The sequence below is a fragment of the Camelus dromedarius genome, unplaced genomic scaffold, assembly GCF_036321535.1.
Source record: "Camelus dromedarius isolate mCamDro1 unplaced genomic scaffold, mCamDro1.pat HAP1_SCAFFOLD_41, whole genome shotgun sequence".
NCBI lineage: Eukaryota > Metazoa > Chordata > Mammalia > Artiodactyla > Camelidae > Camelus > Camelus dromedarius.
This window is the reverse complement of record NW_026989840.1, coordinates 764,574-782,471: the sequence shown is the minus strand read 5'-3', so window position 1 is coordinate 782,471 and position 17,898 is coordinate 764,574. Positions and strand designations below refer to the sequence as shown.

The window sequence follows — 17,898 nt, the reverse complement described above, 5'->3', positions numbered from 1 at the left end:
TACACATAATCCATTTGTGTTTCGGTAGAAATAAGACCTGCTAGGGATTCAGGGATTTGTTTAAAAAAAAAAAATCTTGTCCATAGCAATCTGTCGGTGTGTATTTTGAATTTCCTGTAGGGTGAGGGTTGAGTCTAAAGTCCATCGTGGGACAGGTGGCCCATAGTTTTCTGTGCGCCTGATTGCCCCCTCCTCCCCAGTCCTCTTCCTCAGTCCAGGATTAAGTTCCCTAGTAGATTTACACAGAGGTCTTGTGGAAATGGCTTTTCATTTTATTGTTTCACCAAGAAGGGCTGCCATCATGATCTCTGTGGTCAGGTTTTGAAGGGCTGCCATCATGATATCTAGTCAGGTGAAGGCTATGCAATTGGGAGTTTCTATTTAATAAAAAGAAAAAAATTACAAATAGAAAATTAGAACAAGGGTGATGACAGGAGCTCTTGGAAGTGGGCACCATTAGTTTTGTTAGCTTCAGGTGCAGTGGCCTCTTGCCACGAGGACCCATCCTCTTGCTCTGAAGTTGGAGGGACCAATGGGTTGAGTGGGAATGTTAACTGAGTGTATCTCATGTGCTGGCATTGTCCTATTTGTGCTTTGTGTTCCTTATTTGAGACAGTGAGCTCATTTAACCTCAATAGCCTCTTTAAAAAATTAGACTTTTTATTTTGAGATATAATGTAGATTCCCATGTAGTTGTAAGAGATAATATGGAGAGGGCCTATGGACCCTTTGTATAGTTTTCCTTAATGGTTCCAACTTGCAAGTTTGGGGTACAATTCATTACTGACTCACTAACAATTTGAGGTTTGTTTTATTGCCCTAATTTTATTCACGATTAAACTGGGGCTTAGAGAATCACACAGGCCTGACCAGGTCACCCACATTGTTAGTGTCGAGACGGGTGGAACGTGGGCTTGGGATTTCCATGCAGTACCATTATGATGGTCTGTGGCAGGGAGCAGCATTCACTTTGCTGGTTTATTCATTCATTCAACAAACATTATTGAGTAACCTCTGTGGGTCAGATGCTTTAATAGGGTTATCTGATTCTTCAGCAGTCCTGAGAATCAGGTAATGTTTATATTTTTTAATCTGAGAAAATTAGCTCTAAGAAGTTATAACCCCCCCAAAGGAAATATAGCTCATAAAGGAGCGATACTAAATTTGTACAGTCACCCCTTTTTATGCAGGTGGTACCCTAGGCATTTTACATTTGCAAACTTCTGTAATCCAGATATATTCATGTAAGAGAAAGATTTTTTTTTTAATTGAAGTATAGTCAAGTTTACAATGTTGTGTCAATTGCAAGGTTTTTTTTGAATTTTGAATTAAAAAATATTTTTTCAGGAGGGTAATTAGGTTTATTTATTTGTTTCATTTTTTAAAATGAGGTACTGGTGTTTGAACCCAGGACATCGTACATGCTAAGCACGTGCTCTACCACTGAATTGTACCCTCCTCCCCAAGGCAAGTTTTCTTATCCATTATTCTGAAGCTTAGGAGTTCAAATAAATTGGATAGAAAACCAGATCTTTTGATCCCACTGTAGTACTTTTCTTTATATTCTGCTGAAGGAGGATGGGGAAAGCACTTCCTTTGTTCATTTCCTTATTCAGCATTTTTCAGCAGTGACTTTGCATCAGGGCCTTGGTAGGTGCTTGGAAACAGAAAACAAGAAATGACCCTTCTCTGCAGGGCAGGAAGCCTAGACCAAAAGCTGGGTAATGTGATCCGAGCTACGGTAGCCATTTGAAGACTCTGAGGACAAACTGTACCCCCGGATTTACTTGAGATTCCCTTGCCTTCTGGTTGGTACACACCAGGTCACCGCAACCCAGATGGGCCTGCAGCCCACAGTACAGTATGTACTTCGATCTCCTCTCCCCTCTCGTCAGGGCCTGCAACATGAGCATCCCTGACTACGTGCAGTGTGCTGAGGACCACCAGACTTTCCCCGTGGTGGTCGAACACGTGGGGATCATCTCAGAGGAGAATTTCTTTTGCATCTATAAGTGAATCACCTTGGTGAGTCAGATCAGTCCGTGCAGCTCCCAGTGGGCAAACTGTATCCACTACAGTCACCACTATGCGCCCAAGAATGGGTGGAGCGACTTCCAGACCCACCGCAAGGTCTTGGGCCTTGTCATCATTACTGACTGCCTCTCGGCCAAGGCTTCGAAAAGCTCCACGTGCAGAGGAGCTGTATGGCACCACGCTCTATGACTCTCAGCTCTTTGACTTTCTGCTGCATGGGGAGGTGGCCGAGCAGCCGCGCACCGAAGTGGCCTTCAATTTACGAGGACTGCAGGGAGGTGGAGAAGAGGATCGACGACTTCACTGAGTCACTCTTCATCTTGCCCAAGTCCAAGTGGCTGGACGGTGCATCCGACAATTCTGGGGACAAGATCCTCCTTCTCTGCATCCCATTTGAGAAGGAGGACATCATGGGACTGGACACAGAAAGCAGGTAAGTTTACCTGGAGGCCAGTCCACCCTGGCTGTGTGCCGGGTTTCTTCCCTACATCCAGAAAGGGATCAGCAAGGAAGAGGACTCTCTTGTAGCCAAGGGTGGAGGGAGGTGCAGCCCGCCGGTTTACAGACATTTAAAAGTGAATCTGCCTTTGTTTCAGAGAGATCCTTTTAGGGTTATTGTGGACACTTACTCCAGCTTTTCAGCCAGGACCCTGGTGGGACCCCTGGAGTTGCTGTCCAATAGAGTATCCACAGCCACTGATGCTAGGAGAGCTGGGGAGGAGGCTGCTCTGAGCTGAGATTTGCTGTAGGTCAAATGAACATCAGACGCTGAGACTTGTCTAGTAAAAAGAATGTAAACTATCTTATCACTTCCTATATTGATTACATGTCAAAATGATAGTATTTTACATACAGTAGGTTAAGATTTGTTCTTAAAATCATTTTCTAGTATTTGTTTTTTGTTTGTTGGTTTGTTTCTTTGTTTACTGTTTTAAATGTGGCAACTGGGAAACTTTCTTTACATGGCTCTCATTTCATTTATGTTGGGCAGCCTGTCTTAAGATAGTCTCATCCCTTTGCTTGTAGATGAGATGCTGAATCCCGAGAGGCAGAACGAGGCGCTGGTTGAGTTGGGGCTGGAGCCGGTGTCTCCTGCCTCCCAGGCCCAGCACCTGTTCGGCTCAGGCCCTCTCTTCCTGCCCGACAGCCAGCATGCCATGTTGGGACATCAGAATCACTGCCAGGGACCTCCGAATGAACTCCTTATGCAGGGAAAGGCATATCACGGAGTATGGGAAAGAACAGGGAAATGTTCATCCTCACTTTGTCCCTGTGATTAAGTCAACGGCCCCATTTTGTCTCGGAATTACAGACGAGCTCTTCTGGGCTGCCTACCCCCCCCACCATCTGCTCTGTTTCCCCGTGTATCTATAGTGCTGTCCTTCGTGCAGAAGAGGGTGACATGCCTTTGCCGAGAGGTGGTCCCCCTTTGCTGGGGAGAGTGAGGGAAGCTGTGTGCCCACGGCCTACGGCCTCAGGCCTTGAGTCTGGAGAGAACTCATGGCGGTCTGACAGGTGACGGTCGGAGGACCTGGCACGGCTGCCGGGCCCACTGTGGAGGCGGTGCTCTGTGATTCTTGAAATTAACTAAGATCAGATTCTACTTTCTGGTTGTTGGTAAGTTGGAGGAGAAGATGCCAGAGAATTGATAAAAAGAATGTCCAGACCAGCCCTGTGAGTGATAGGCAGAGGTGACCCGAGTCCCCCACGTGTGTGAGGTGCCTAGCGGGCTCTGGATGAATTTTCTGTTCCTCCCGGACATAACTCTATGGCTTAAGGAAGAGGCAAGGCATGTCATGGCCTGTACTTGTCCTCACAGGGCCCTGTGATCTTCATGCCCGCACTCCCCTTCTGCTCCTTGGAGATGAGGTGTCAGGTTTAGGAGCCTGGGCACTGCTGAGGGCATAGCTGCCAGCACTGTGCTACACCGAGGCTGGCTCCGTTCACCTCACATGTCACCTCCTGCTGAGCCCCCAGGCGTCAGTCAAGGTAGGTGCATAGGTGCAACATACGCAGAGACCACGTTCTCCCCCTGGACAGATTGGTTGGTGAGCAGTGGAAGCCTAGAGCCCTGCCCCAGCCCCAGGCCAGTGCCTCCTCTTTTGTCATAGGAGGCACTGGTGACATTTTTGCTCAGCAACTGCTTGGCTCTGACTCTGCAGACCCACCAGAGAATGCCAACTTGTTTTTGCCTTTTGAAGTCTGCCCTTGGGATTTGGCGGAGTAGCTGGATGTGTGCTTAGCCCATAGTGGTTGACACTGTCACCATTGTTTACCCAGAACCTCGTGTACCAGGCATGGCTCCCGGCATCAAAATACAGCAGCGCATTAAACCTCCCTCCTGGTGGGTCTGTCTGTTTTGGTACCATAAGGGCTCAGCCAGCATCTTAACGTCAGTGAGATAACGTGGCCAGTGAGCTCGGGTCAACCACATTCTCCTCCAGTCACTTTTACTCAATTTTTGCTTTTACTATTCCACAGTCATTAATTTTTTAAACAATGCTTTGGTACAGGAACAGTCTAATTCTCTCCTGCTACTCTTGGTGGAAGTGAGTAAAACTGTCCAGCCTGAAATGCGACCACAATTTGTAGCTCAAAAGCTGCCTAGACGCATATAGGTGGAGTTTTGGTTAGGGGCGCTGATCACGTTGGGGTCCCCCGGCAGCGCCGCTCCCCTCAGGCCCCGGCAGCGCCGCTCCCCTCAGGCCCCTGCCTTCCCTGGAGCAGGAGGTGAGTGTGGGTCTCACCGTCCCAGCATCCCTGGCCTCACACACTCACATAAATTCTTGTACATGCTGTCAAAATCATTTTTGTTCTTGTGTGTTTCTAATTTTCTCTTGTTCCTCTTTTCCTTTTTCTTTATTCTTTTTCTCTTGTACTGCCCAGTGAGCATGTTGTTGCGTCTGAAAATGTGGGCTGTGCACACCCTGCATTGGAAATATCCAGATTGCCCTCCGTACTCTCTCCATCGCTTTAAAGAGCAAAAACTTAACAGTTACCTTGATCCATGTATTATCCTAGTCATTTTTTATTTTCTAATTTTTTGGAATATTTGCTTTGTTAGCACATCACCCACTGGTGTTTGATACCTGTTAAAATCCTTGCTTTGAGGAACCTGTTTGGTCCTCCTTATATTTGGTGACAAATGCGCCCTTATTCAATTTGTTTGATTGTTTTGAAGAAGTGAGATGCGAATTGATTTAGGCGGCTGCTGAGGGATTCTTTTCATGGAGTATTTAATCTTGTCAAGTCAAAGTCTGCAGCATCTTGCTCGATTCCTGCTTTTACACAAACGTGCTCTTCACGCGGTTCCTGGCTGTCACAGTGTGACGTGCGTGATGGCACTTCCTGGCCAGCGGTCACTGGTGAGAAAGTGGCAGGCTCATGGGTGTGCAGCTGCAGGGGACGCTGTTGGAGGAAGCAGTCACCGTTTACTTATTTAATTTTTTTTTTTTTTTGCATTCAACATCCCTGTGCCATTTACTTTACTTTGCCTTCATAAAGTGGCTTAGGGGGGTCTAAAATCCATGCCACTCTTGTGTTCCCTTTACGAGGCTGGTTTTTCTGAGTATCAGGAAAACATGGCCTTCTCCTAAGTAGCTGGCTCACCTGGATCTTGTTGACACAGCGACCGCTAAAGGGGACCGTAGCTTCCTCTCTTCTCCAGCCAGTGGGCATTCAGAGCCGGGTCTGTGCTTTGCCTCAGCAGCCGTGCAGGCCTCCCTGCCCCGGCCTTTACTTTTAACCCATGTTGGCATAAATAGCTGACTCCGTGTCTGTTGCAGCTGATGTCCACCACTGACGGCCGTGTAGTTAGTTTGCGGTAGGGAGTCTGCAACACCCCAGCCAACCTTGAAGGAAGAAGTTTTGGCCGACCTAGGACCTTGGATTCTCACCCCCATCATGGTTCATCTCACTCGGTGGAAGGGTTTGGCCACCACCATCATGCTGAACATGAGGCCTTGTTTCTCCTTTCATGCTCTGGTCCAAATGTGGACACTTCATTTATCACTGAATTTGTATCGCTTGAGACAGGCCATAATATCTGAATGAGTCCATCACATTCTGGATGGGGAACAGAACAGAAGTAAGTGTCACAATTAGATGGAGTCTAGGCTGTCCGTGTTGGCTAATGCTGGCTGGGATCTGTGATGGCCGGGCTGTGCCCTGGACACAGGCCTTTCCCGTGGCTCCCGAGAGCCCAGGGGTTGGAGTGAGAACAGCCTTGCCTGGGTTCCTCCATCCTCATCTGCTCACTGGCAAGTGTGTCTGCTAATTAGGAGCTCCCCCAGACCTCGGGCCCTTCAAAGCTCAGACCACGGGAGAACCTTGAGTCCCTTCTCCTGGGCCTCCTTTGTGAGAATACAGTGCCTTCTGAGGTGACCAGTGGCAGGAGATGCCTCCCCCTCCAGGGAGCACCCTACGGAGGACTGTTAGTCAGTGTACCATGCTGTGAACTTGGGGGGTTACGGCCATGGTCCCTGTAGAACCACATTTGAGATGGGCTTAGCGACGGAAATAATAGGACTGATTCCAGGCCAGGGATTAGGGGAGGGAACATTGGAAATTGAATGTGACCTCAAACACATAGTTGGGTGCTGGGGCTGTTACTAAAATGGGGAGTCTGGGAGGTACCTGCCAGGAATCGAATTCCAGAGTAAATGGTGAACATGAGGCATTTTTAAGATGCCATTTGTCATCCAAGTTAGGACTTCAAAGAGGCACTCGTGTCTATGAGATTGTGGCTCAGGTGAAGGAGCCGGACTATAGATACACGTTGGGAGTCGTCATTCTTAGCTGGTGTTCATAGCCTTGCATGTGAATTAGATCATCTCGAGAGCTGCAGACTGAGGCTGAGGGGGGGCAGGGCCCTGCCTGGGTTGGAGGAAAGCCCAGACCATGCAGCTTTGGTGTGTCAGTCAGCGGCATTTGCGATTTTCAGCCTAATGCCATTTATCTTTAAGGGGCCGGGGGGTGTGCAGGGCCAGCCAGGAAGAAATCTGAAGGGAGGGTCGTGGCCACGTGTGTGTCTTGGGAAGATGCAGAGTCTGCAGGGTCCTGGAGGGTAGACTTCTTAGAAGCTGGAGTTGGAGTGAGGAGTGGGCAGAAGGTAGTCACACTCACCTGTGAGGGAGGGGGGAGTCCTTGGGAGTCCCCACCCTACCGGACTCGCTTTCCCATGAACAGAAGGCAATCATACAGAGTATCTGAAGTGAGAAAGGATGGGTGCTGGGAGGGGAGCCAACCTGGAGAATGGTGCTTGGAAAGTTCTGGAATAGTCTCCCTGGAAAATAGAGTTAAAAATACCCAGAATCTTAAGAACGTTGATAGTGACTGGGGAGGAAGCAGTTTTTCTGGCCTCCTAAGGGTAAGTCATGTATCCGGGGATACACAGAAAAATCGGGCATTCTGTTCCGTGGTCTTGATCCTTACCGGGGGAACAGTGCAAGTTTAAAGGGGGAGAAGGGCAGTGGAGGGAAACTAGCCAGGCCCCGTGTCAGGTACCAGTCGGCCGCCCTACTTGCGTGTTGAATTCACATCCATGCCTCCCAGGTGGGCGGTGGCAGCCCCCTTTTGCAGATCGGGAAGCCTTCTCAGAGGGTTAAGGAATTGGTCCGTTTAGTGGCTAGTAAATGCTGCAGCAGAATTCAAGCAAGGCCTTGTCAGACTTCAAGGGCATGTTTTCTCTACTAATTCCGGTACCTCCCTGTTGAACCTGGAATGATGAATTGGGTCAGTTTTGGAGCCTTTCAGAAAAAGTACGATTTAAGTGCCTCAGGACTGTTTCACAAAGCTCAGCGTTCTTTGATTTTTCTGAAGCACCGCAGTGCTTTTCGCCCCACAGTTGTTAGGTTTTCTCCATTCTCGATGACGTGGTTGCAAATCACGTACAGGTGCAAAACCAGACTTAGCAGCTTCTGAAGGGAAACTCTCCAGTTCTCCCTTGATCGGCTTTCTTCCACGGGATGTAACTGTGCTGCAGTGTAGGCCTGAGTTTTACTTATGGAGTGAGGGTTTAATATCCAAAGTTAGCATAAAATGGTCAGATGAAGAAAATCGACGTTGACAATTTATTTTTGGGTTTCATTAGACAAGATATACTATCAATTAATGACCCATATAGCAAATGAAATTGACTACAGAACATTGCATTTCTTACTTTCTATTTAGAGTTCTCTTACAGAATAATGTTGCCTGTTTTGGAACATCATCTCCACCACCACGGCACCTATCAGTGTGTTGGTGTGATTGCATTTACGCAGTGAATGTAATCTGATCTTCCTCAGCCCCAAACACTCCAGTGAAGAATCACGGGCTGTAGCCATCTCTTGGTCACGCAAATACTTCTAAAATTATATGATGCCAGAAAAGAAGGAAGAGAGAGAGAGAGATTGCCTTTATCAAAGTTCCTTTCAATTCTAACTGCAAACTGTTGTTGAGCAGCTCTGGTTTCCTTTGGATATGAATATATACATTTCTTTGCATGTAATCTGGGTTTTGGACTAGAACACCAAGTTCTTGCTGTCCACAAGCCACAAAAACAGTAGCCAAATTGCACACGTGTGAAATTGTTTATATTTTTCCTGAGAAAGTATCCTTGAATTTGGGACTTGGGCTGTGATTTTTGCTTTTTGCTTCCCGCACCCCTCTTGTAATCTCTCACTCCTTCCCACGTGGCCCCCAAGAGTTCGTGGTCTCAAAGGAGCGGGCAAACACCCAGTTGGTCACCATGTACTGCTGCTATAGATGAAGCCCAACCAAGACCTAAAGGACATTATCAGAGAGGACTTCCTGGAAGAAATGGACTCTACATTCATTTGTGAGGACAGAGTGTCAGCCAGGAGAAGTAGTCAAGAATGTGGCTCAGGTGGCAGGTGCAGCCCGGGCAGATGCCTGGAGGCTTTTGGCTTGGGGAAACGGGGAGAGTGCCCTGTGTGGTCCAGGGTGGAAGGTGCCCCTGCTGGTGAGGACACTGGAGAGAGTCCGGGATGGAGGGCTTTGGAAGAGCTTGGGTTTTACTAGAACTGACACAGTAGTCAGTGAAGGGTGTCATCAGAAAGTGACCCTCAGGAAAGGTAATTCTGGTTTTTCTTCTGATATTCTACAGACACAAGGGTCGGGACGTGTGAGAGTAGGTATATCTGTCTCTTTGAGACCCACCCCGTCAATCATTTATTCATAACACGTGCACTTCTGTGTGTCTAGGGGAGAGAGGGTGGAGCCACATTAGTAAGCAAAATGTATTTGCTTCTTGTGAGCTTAGCATTGTCAGAAGTTGACTTAGCCTAGAATGTTCTAGGAATAGAGGAACAAATTGTGGTAGTTGGAAGGAGGGAAGGCTTCCTTGGGAAACAGTCAAAATGAGCCTGGAGACAAGTGGGAAGTAGGAGCAAGTCAGGGGGCCCCTGAGGTCACTGGGGACCTGTGTACTGAGGTGAGGCTGGGCAAGCAGTGTCTGGGGTGGGGCTAGAATTCCACCAGGGAGCCTCTGAAGGGTTTGAAGTGGGGGTGATGTAATCAAATTTGTGATTTGGGAAGACTGCTGTGGCTCTGTGTGTGTGTGTGTGTAGCAGGGAAGAGGGGAAGGGTGCCACCAACAGGGGGTGTCATTAGAAGAACATTCACAGGCTGGGAGAGAGGCGTCGGGACTGCTTGGGGACGGCAGGGGCAGTGTGGATGCCGGATTTCCTTATGGGGAGGGCTTGTTAGCAGGGCGACCCTAGAGGCGACTTTTGGCTGGAAGAAAACAGATGGAGGCTGCCAGGTGGACTTTCCTCTTCTCTCCTTCCCTGCCTTGTGTGATGATCTTAGCTCAGCCAACTTTTGGAAAAGAAGAGCTAAGTTCCAGGGTAGCCCAGGACTTTGTTGAGCTCGTTCGAGTGAGATCTGATAGGATTTAGGTTTGTGTTCAGATCTGCATGTTCACTTAGCTAGAAACGTCCCGTCATTTCGATTTCTATAGGGGTTTTTATTCTTGATAAAGATTGCTTTCTTGGTGAGAGGAAATTTAATACAGCTGTTGGCTTTCTCAAAAAAAATCATATCTTTTAAGAACTTTAATATTCAAAACAATAGGAATATATTAAAATGTTAAAGTAAGTCTTTGGTGCAGTTTCTTTGCTTTCTGAGCTAGTGTGGAGTTAGAGCCTTTGCATTACTTAAGAGCACATACTTGTCAGTATTTAAAGAGCTGTTTGTGAGCGCCCCAGGCCCCACCTCTCAAAACATCATTAAAGTTTGCTCTGAAATAGTGAGGTCATAAAGGTCTTATTTGCAGAAACCAAACAGTTGGTTTATAATATGCAGCATAGCTCCCTTTATAAAATAATAATATGTTCAAAATTAAGAAAGTGGAGGATAATTGATTTTTTTAAAGCTGAAACATAAACTTTCTTGTGCTAATGTTGCAACTGGAAATTTTGAAAAGAAAAATCCTACTGTAATATCATCTACGTGGAATACATATATGACTTTCACTTTTGAAATGTAACTGCGCGGTGGTTTTTGAAGTCAGGAGAATTCCAGCTCAGATACTGGCAGTGATGGTTGCTGGCTTTTAATGGAAGGGCCTAAATTTGCCTTCTTAGCATTTTTTTTTTTTTTTGGAGTGAAAAGTTTGAGTAGTGCTTTGCCAGCATGATTTTGGGGCAATTTGAGGGCAGATGTCGTGTACCAGCAATGAGATATTTCCATGCATTTTATTTTCCAGACATCACCAGGGCACATGTGGGGTTTGTGCCTGCAGGCTGGAATGCTGCTGGACTCCCTGATCCATCACCGTTATGTCCTGGAGCTGCTCCGGTCAGTGAATGATTTTCTGTGGCTTCTAGGTAATGTGGTCTGAGGCAGATGATCAGATGTGTAGTTAAATTACTATTACTTGAAATAAGAGTAACCTAGAAACATGTCTCTAACAATACAGTGTGAGGGAGAATTGGCTGAGCTGCTTGCAGTGGGGAGTCTTATCAGGTGACTCCCTCACCGTGATACTTGCCAGTATCCGCCCCAGCCCTGCACGGTAGTCCTGCCGAAGCAAGCATGCTCTTTGCTCAGAAACGCACTGAATTTCCTTGTGCCTCTGTTTGTTGGCTTGTTTTTTGAAAGCACGTCTTGCCCTTTGCTTAAATGCCATCCATGGTAGTCACTACTTACACTCATTCTACTGGACTTCATTCATAAATAGCTGCTGAATGGAAGAACAGAATGTAGTATCTCCATGTAGTGGAACATTATTCACATGTAAGAGTGAATAAAAAAGAAAAAACAAATAAAGAGGAAAATGAAAAAGGCCACCTGTTCTGGGAACTCCTCCCTGACTGTTCAACCCGCACTTTTCCCTTTGAAACCCAATCACTTATGCTCCACCGTACTCTTTTTGATAGTACTTACTACCTTCTAATAAACTTTAACGTTTTCAAAAAAAAAAAAAAAAAGAGAGAGAGAGATGCTGATACCACTTCAAAATGGACAAGCCTTGAAAACAGCATTTTAAGTGAAAGGAAGCAGACACAAACGGCCACATATTGATTTCAGTGATCTGAAATGCCCAGAAAAGGCACATGCAGAGGCAGAGAGCAGGTGATGGTTGAAAGGGGCTGGGTGGAGGGGGATTAGGGAATGACTGATAGTGACAGGGGGTTTCTTCTGGGGTGATGAAGTGTTCAGGAAATAGATGGTGGTGAGGGCTGCACAACTGTGAGTGTGCAGAAGACTGCTGAGCTCTGTCTCTGGGAGTGCCTGTGGTTGGGGCGGCTTTATTTTGTTCTCATCGTGCAATGAGAAGACTCATCTGCTGCTGTGGCCGTTCTACTCCCGTGAGTGGTGAGGGTCAGAGACTTTGTAGAGTCATGTTTCTTTTTTTTTTGCCCCTTGCTGAGTGTAGGCAAAAAAGGTTTAAGCCTGAGAAAGTGCTCCATCTGCAGAAATGTCTTTTAGTTTTGCATGGTGTAAAAATCTTGAGAGCTTTTTAATCATTGAGGACAGCCTGTGGGGGGAAACAGCCCGTGAATCCTGGGTGAGTCCCGGAAGAGCTGCGCGTCCCTCCCTGACACGGGTGGGGATTTCACCCCCGTTCAGGCAGTGAAGGGCCCAGACCCGAGAGCGGAGTTGACAGTCGTGAATATTTACGTGAATCCGCTGCTTCATCTTGGATATTAATTTCAAGCTGAGTCAGTTTGTGGCGGCAGCCTCATCCTACATCAGGAATTTATAGTATCTGCTCTTTGAGGTGAAGACCTGACAGACTTGACTATTTAACAGTCTCCCTTGAATTGATATCTCAGATTACTTTGTCAAAAGCAAAACAGCAGAAATACAGACGTCCTTTAATGCCAATGTGACCTGGAAAGGGTTTAGACTCTGTGCCTCAGTGGCCTTATCTGCGGGTGGGGATGATGATAACAGTGCTTCCCTCAGAGGGGCTGGTGAGGGGAGAGTTAGAAGCACACATGGAGGACTTACACGAGATGCTCATGAATGACCGAATTTAGTGCTCTCAGCCTGGTCAGGCCTCAGGAGCAGAGATGTCAGAACAGAGCAGTCCTAGCGGGAGCTCGATCCGTGTTGGCAGGTGTTACGATCAGTATCACCTCTGTGGGTTATCAGGTAGTTTTAAGACTTGGTAATATGAATTCATGAATAATGTTAGAAGACTAGACATCTCAGATCCTGTTTACATAGTTCTGAAGATTTCCTCTGAGAAATGGATGTTTTCTCCCCGTCTTAAATCTGAGATGAGTCTCTAAAAAATTCTGTATTCCTCCATCTTTTTGCTTTAATTCTCCATTTCTTAAAAAAGAAAGTTTTTAAATGGAGTTTATGGGGACTGAACTGAGGGCCTCATGCATGCTAAGCACATACTCTCCCAAATGAGGTATAATCTCCCAAATGATTTTTTTTTAATTTACTTTCTTAGTATTCAGAGGTTAGAGGCCTCTAATTCTTTTTCTGGAGACTTGTCCATGAACCTGTAAATCTATAATTAATGGACAAAACTTGGTTTATTAAAAACATCAATAGAACATTCTGCAATCCATCCAAAAGGAAATGCTGATTGAATTAAAATGTTTCTCCTTTAAGGTGATTTCTCCCTTTTGGTCTAGCTTAATTTATTAACAGCCATCCTCATCATCATAATGACCAAACTCGCTCTGAGTGGACACCTACCTAACACTAAAATGCTTTCCTCATGTTTTACTTCATAGCAGGTGTTTGAGGGTAGGTATCAGTGTCTCCTTTTTTGCAGCTGAGGGATTGAGAGATGGAGCAGCTTGTCCCAAATCACACGCAGCTGGCGGTGGCTAGCTCGGTGCTGGAACCCAGGCTGCACAGGATGCATTCTTAATTGCTCCTCTAATCAGCCTCCCGTTGAGTGGTTACCCGAACTGCTGTGACTCCATAAATGGCCGATTTTAGTGATCTCAGCCTTATGAGGCCTTCAAAGGAGAGACACCAGTGAGAATGTGAGACAGAGTGTCAAATTAAAATTGTACATTTTCACAAATGTTTAATTCTCAGGTAATTACTTAAAAAGTTAATTTTTTTAATTTAGTGGTCTGTTAGCACAAAAAACAAAACATTAAAAGCAATTATAGTGCCAAAGAGAAGTGGGCTTTGAAAGTCCGACCACTGTTAATGATGTTACTTGTTTTTCTCTAGTGGCCCTTATTGACAGAAATACTTACAAAGACTGAATTGGTTTTATGTAGTCTTAATATGGAAGAAAAGATTGTCAGTGAATATTATAAGTAAAATCTTTACTCTTTTCTTTCTTGATGGTGAATATGTAAGTTGTTTTCATGGCTTAAGTACATTTCCTCATTTGTGAAATTTGAGTAATATCGTTTAACTTGTCTGACTGTGAGAGTTAGACGCCTTGTATACAAAGAACCCAAGAGGTGCTTAATAAAAATGTGCTGTCAGAATGACAGATATTTTAGAAGTATCAACTCTGAATACTAAAAAGTGTCGCTTATTTCTGATGCATATTTAATATTTATAATATTTATATATATGATATATTTGAATATGGTTTAAAGTAACAAGGATTCATTTTTTTTTTTTAGTGTAGTATGAAGTTTTAATGAAATCTGTATCATACTAGTGAGACAGGGACTAGTTAAATTGCCTTAATCAGACGACCTTGAATATTACTTACACAGAATATTTATTGTTACAACTCAGAATTCATGTTGCCGTGTAACCATCCACACAGACATTTAAATTCGTGGGATTCTGACCAGATTCATTAAGTTTAGTAAAATCCACATTGATCATTTTCAGGGAATAAGCTTCTCTCTTTTGTGATTAAGCAAAATTTTGATTTTTTTTCCTGCACTCTTAACAGGTTTAAAATATCAAAACATTGATTTAACAAGTCACTTTTTTAATAGAATAAAGCTCATGCTGTTTTATTATGTAAATAAATATTTTTGTATTTCATCAATCTTGTATGATATCCTGGCTCTTTGAGAATTATTTTGCAAGATACTTAGATAACCTACTGTTGGAAAAATACAAACGTGACTGTTATGAATATAGGCCTAGTACAGATCTGTTGGTTTATGCTACAGTGCAAGACATGAGGCCTGGGAGAGCTTTGCTGCCGATTGCAGGACAGAACCCATGTCTCAGTTTCCCCTCCTGTAAAATGAAGTGGCTGGACTGGATTCTTTCCTCTTCTAAGATGAGTTTCCATGAACCTATGTCTTTTGTTTATATTCAGGAGTATTAGCAATATCAGATTAAATACTGAATACCCTTCCCTTCCCCCGAAGCAAAGTGCAGTATGTGCTACATAAGCTTTTAGTTATCTGATTCTCTTTTCTGATCCTACAGGCAATTTTTGTGTTGCATCTTTCCCGGCAACCTGGAAGGTCATTTTAGCCATAGGTGGCGCTGTTGCACCTTCTAACAGTCTTAATATTCCTTTTGCAAAAGAAGGCTTAACAAATGTTATTTTGTTTTGATTCCGTTGCTTAGTGCTTCAGAATAGCACAATGTCCATTATGTCTGTCTACCTGGAAAAATTATTCTGCTTATGTCTTAGACTTATTCTGTCATCTCGCTGTGAACATTTCAGACTTGCTGTGCAAACAATGGCAAAATCGGTCTTTTCTTCCAGTGTTAGAAGTCAGTGAGCCGGGATTTTATAAAACAGCTTGAAGCGGCCTCTGGAGCACCTTAAAGCTGAAAAGTGTATTGAGTTCCCTGAGTATTGACTCCGCCGCTGTGTGTTAATTGGTGGTAGGAGGTTTGGTACATATACGAAGGGGTGTAGATTTTTGAGTTGGGTTTGCGTGCACGTGCTGCCACTGAGCCACGTGAGCCTGAGTCAGTTTGCTCTGAGTTTTTCCCTCGTCTGTGAGATGGGGACATTCATATCTGCTTTGTAGAATTGTGAGAATTAGAAATTATGTAAAGTGTTTACCACAGTGGGTATGTCAAGAGGGCTCATAAACTTTAGCTGCTTTTTTGTGTGAAGCCATCATTTGAGAGTCTTTGGCAATTACTAAGAAACAGGAAAATAAGAAAAGCTGGTTTTATGCTGAAAGATATTTGAGGAGGTTCCTTAGTTCCTATACCCATAATTAAGCATCAGCAGAGTCAGAACTGTTACACAGTCGCCCTGAACCAACGTTAAGCCACAGAATTCTTTGTTACTTCATATATTTTGGGGCTTAAAGGGATCCAATACTTATACACATGTTGTCTCCAGCAGCCAACTGAGAGATGACACAAAAGAGTAGGCAGGCGATAAATGTCTTATTTGTTACTGATGAAGCCACGTTCTCCATGAACTTCAGGGCTGTGGGAAAATGCGTGTCATGATACTGTGTCCCAGAATTAGAGACTCACCCTGTCCCATGTAGCTCTGTGACACAGCGAGCCTTCTCTTGAGAGGACCTGCCCGTTCATGCACAAGGCTGTCCTGCCATGGAGCCGAGCATCCCAAGTGCTTCCCAATGGTGATCAACACTGGAGAGAAAGGAAGGGTTTCAAATGCCCTGCTTGTCTCCCTGGACTCACACCTCACTCTGTTAGTGTGAGGAGGGCTAGCTGTTGGCCAGGGGCCAGGGGTGTGAATGGAGAAGCACTCTCCATGGCCCAGAGGAGTGGTTAGGAGGCATTCCCTCCCTCGGTTTAAACAGGTGGTGGGATGGAAGAGAAGGGTCCTCCCCAAGAGTTTATAAAAGGAGAAATAAGGATTTTCTTTGGGACTTAGACTAGCCAGGAAACACATAAGATGATTAGAAGGGAGACTTGTAAATCACTTTGATATTAAGTTGACATTTGTTGAACACCCAAAATGTGCTATATTCTTTTCTGAGAGTTTTACAGAAATGAATCCTTCAATCTTCTCAACAAGCGAGTAAGGAAGGTTTGATTGTTATCCCAGTTTCACAGTGTGGAAATTGAGGCACACAGAGGGTAAGTTGGCCAAAATCACAGAAATAGTAAGTGGCAGAGCTGGTATTTAAACCCTGGCTTACTGGTTTGAGGCTCCCAGAGATGGGCTTTGGGTGTTTAGAGTTATCTGCATCCCTGAATCTTTGTACCTCTGTGCATATGTTAGCCCAGAAAGGACAGGGAAAGGAGAGTTACACAGATGCTCATAGTCATGTCTTGGCCACTGTCCACAGAGAGTGCATCGTGATTGGCGTTATTTGTTTTCCAGGCAGTAGATCAGTTCTTATAACAGAAATTTAGCCCATTGAGTTAATCTAGAAACCCTTCCTGCTCTGTTTCTGTCCATGCTTGCCATGTGACTGCCTCCCTGTGATTAGGCCATTGAGAAAATGTACTCATGGTTGAACTCTGATATTTCAGTCTGGTTCATAGTTTCACGTCTTCTGTTACATTAATAAGTTAAGTTTCTGGTTTTCTTTCATCAGTGTGTCATGAGTTTGGTTAATGTGAAACAAGTCCATGGGAGCCCAGGGGTGATGACGGTATAATTTCTGAGCACGTTGTAGCACTTCTACCCTTGCAGACCTGGCGGGAGTATGTCCGCCTTCCTCACTGATTTCCCCCAACAGCAGGGTCCTCTCCCACCCCCGCATGTGAGGCTGGGAGCTCTCTGAGTAGGCCAGTCAGAGGCCAAGTCCACCAATCAGAAAATGATGAAGTACCTGGAAGTGGTTTTAATAGAAGAAAAGGGTTTCCAGGTAGTCCAATGGGCTGTTCGAGCCCGTTTGGTGAAAAGCTGTCCAGTGTCTGTGGTTGAGGTGCTTCTTTGCTGTTGAAAAGCCTGGATTAGATGAAGGGATTTTAAAAAGCAGAAAAGGAGTGATTTCAGGTGAGAAGTGATGGATGACCACCTGTGTGAGGCATTGACAGGGTCTTACAAACTTCTTAAAATAACTTTAAAAGCTCTTCCATCTGAGTGCATTTCATATGGGGTCCAGTTCATCACTGGTCACCCTGAGAGGGCAAATAATTGATGATGGCAGAAAGGACACGGAGGTATCAAAAAGGTCTCAGTCATTTTCCCTTTTTAAAGGATGTGGCAAAGTGTAATATATTTGAGCTGGTTTTTCACTGAACAATTTTTAGTGTTTTCTGGGACTCCCCAATGCCCCAAGGTTCCATGCAGCTGGGTGTCCCCTCAGAGCATGTCTGTCAGAGCTTGCCCTGGGTTGACGTGGTGTCACGGGGAGCAGGACGGTCAGAGTCCCCGGATCTTCCGAGCTCCGTCTCCTCATCCTCAGTGCCGGGTTTCTCATCCGTGTCTACTTAGGGTTGTTGAGAATCACACGTGATGGTTCAGGTGTGATTTGTGATTGTCTCTGTGATTGGCATATAGTCAATATTTGAAAGAAACACTTTTTTTTTAGTATAATTGTAGCACATAGATTGCAGTGC

The 17,898-nt window shown here is 45.1% G+C and overlaps 1 long non-coding RNA gene across 2 annotated transcripts in view; it reads left to right on the top strand.

Moving 5' to 3' along the window:
• LOC135320900 (uncharacterized) overlaps window positions 1–17,898 on the top strand; it is an 86,451-nt gene that overhangs the window by 27,174 nt on the left and 41,379 nt on the right. Inside the window, exon 3 of one of the 2 annotated variants that reach the window (XR_010380246.1) lies at window positions 1,896–2,467. This is a non-coding gene — a long non-coding RNA (uncharacterized LOC135320900). Of the gene's footprint in view, window positions 1–1,895; window positions 2,468–10,744; window positions 10,866–17,898 lie in introns of both variants that reach the window. The other variant, XR_010380245.1, reaches the window with a different exon arrangement.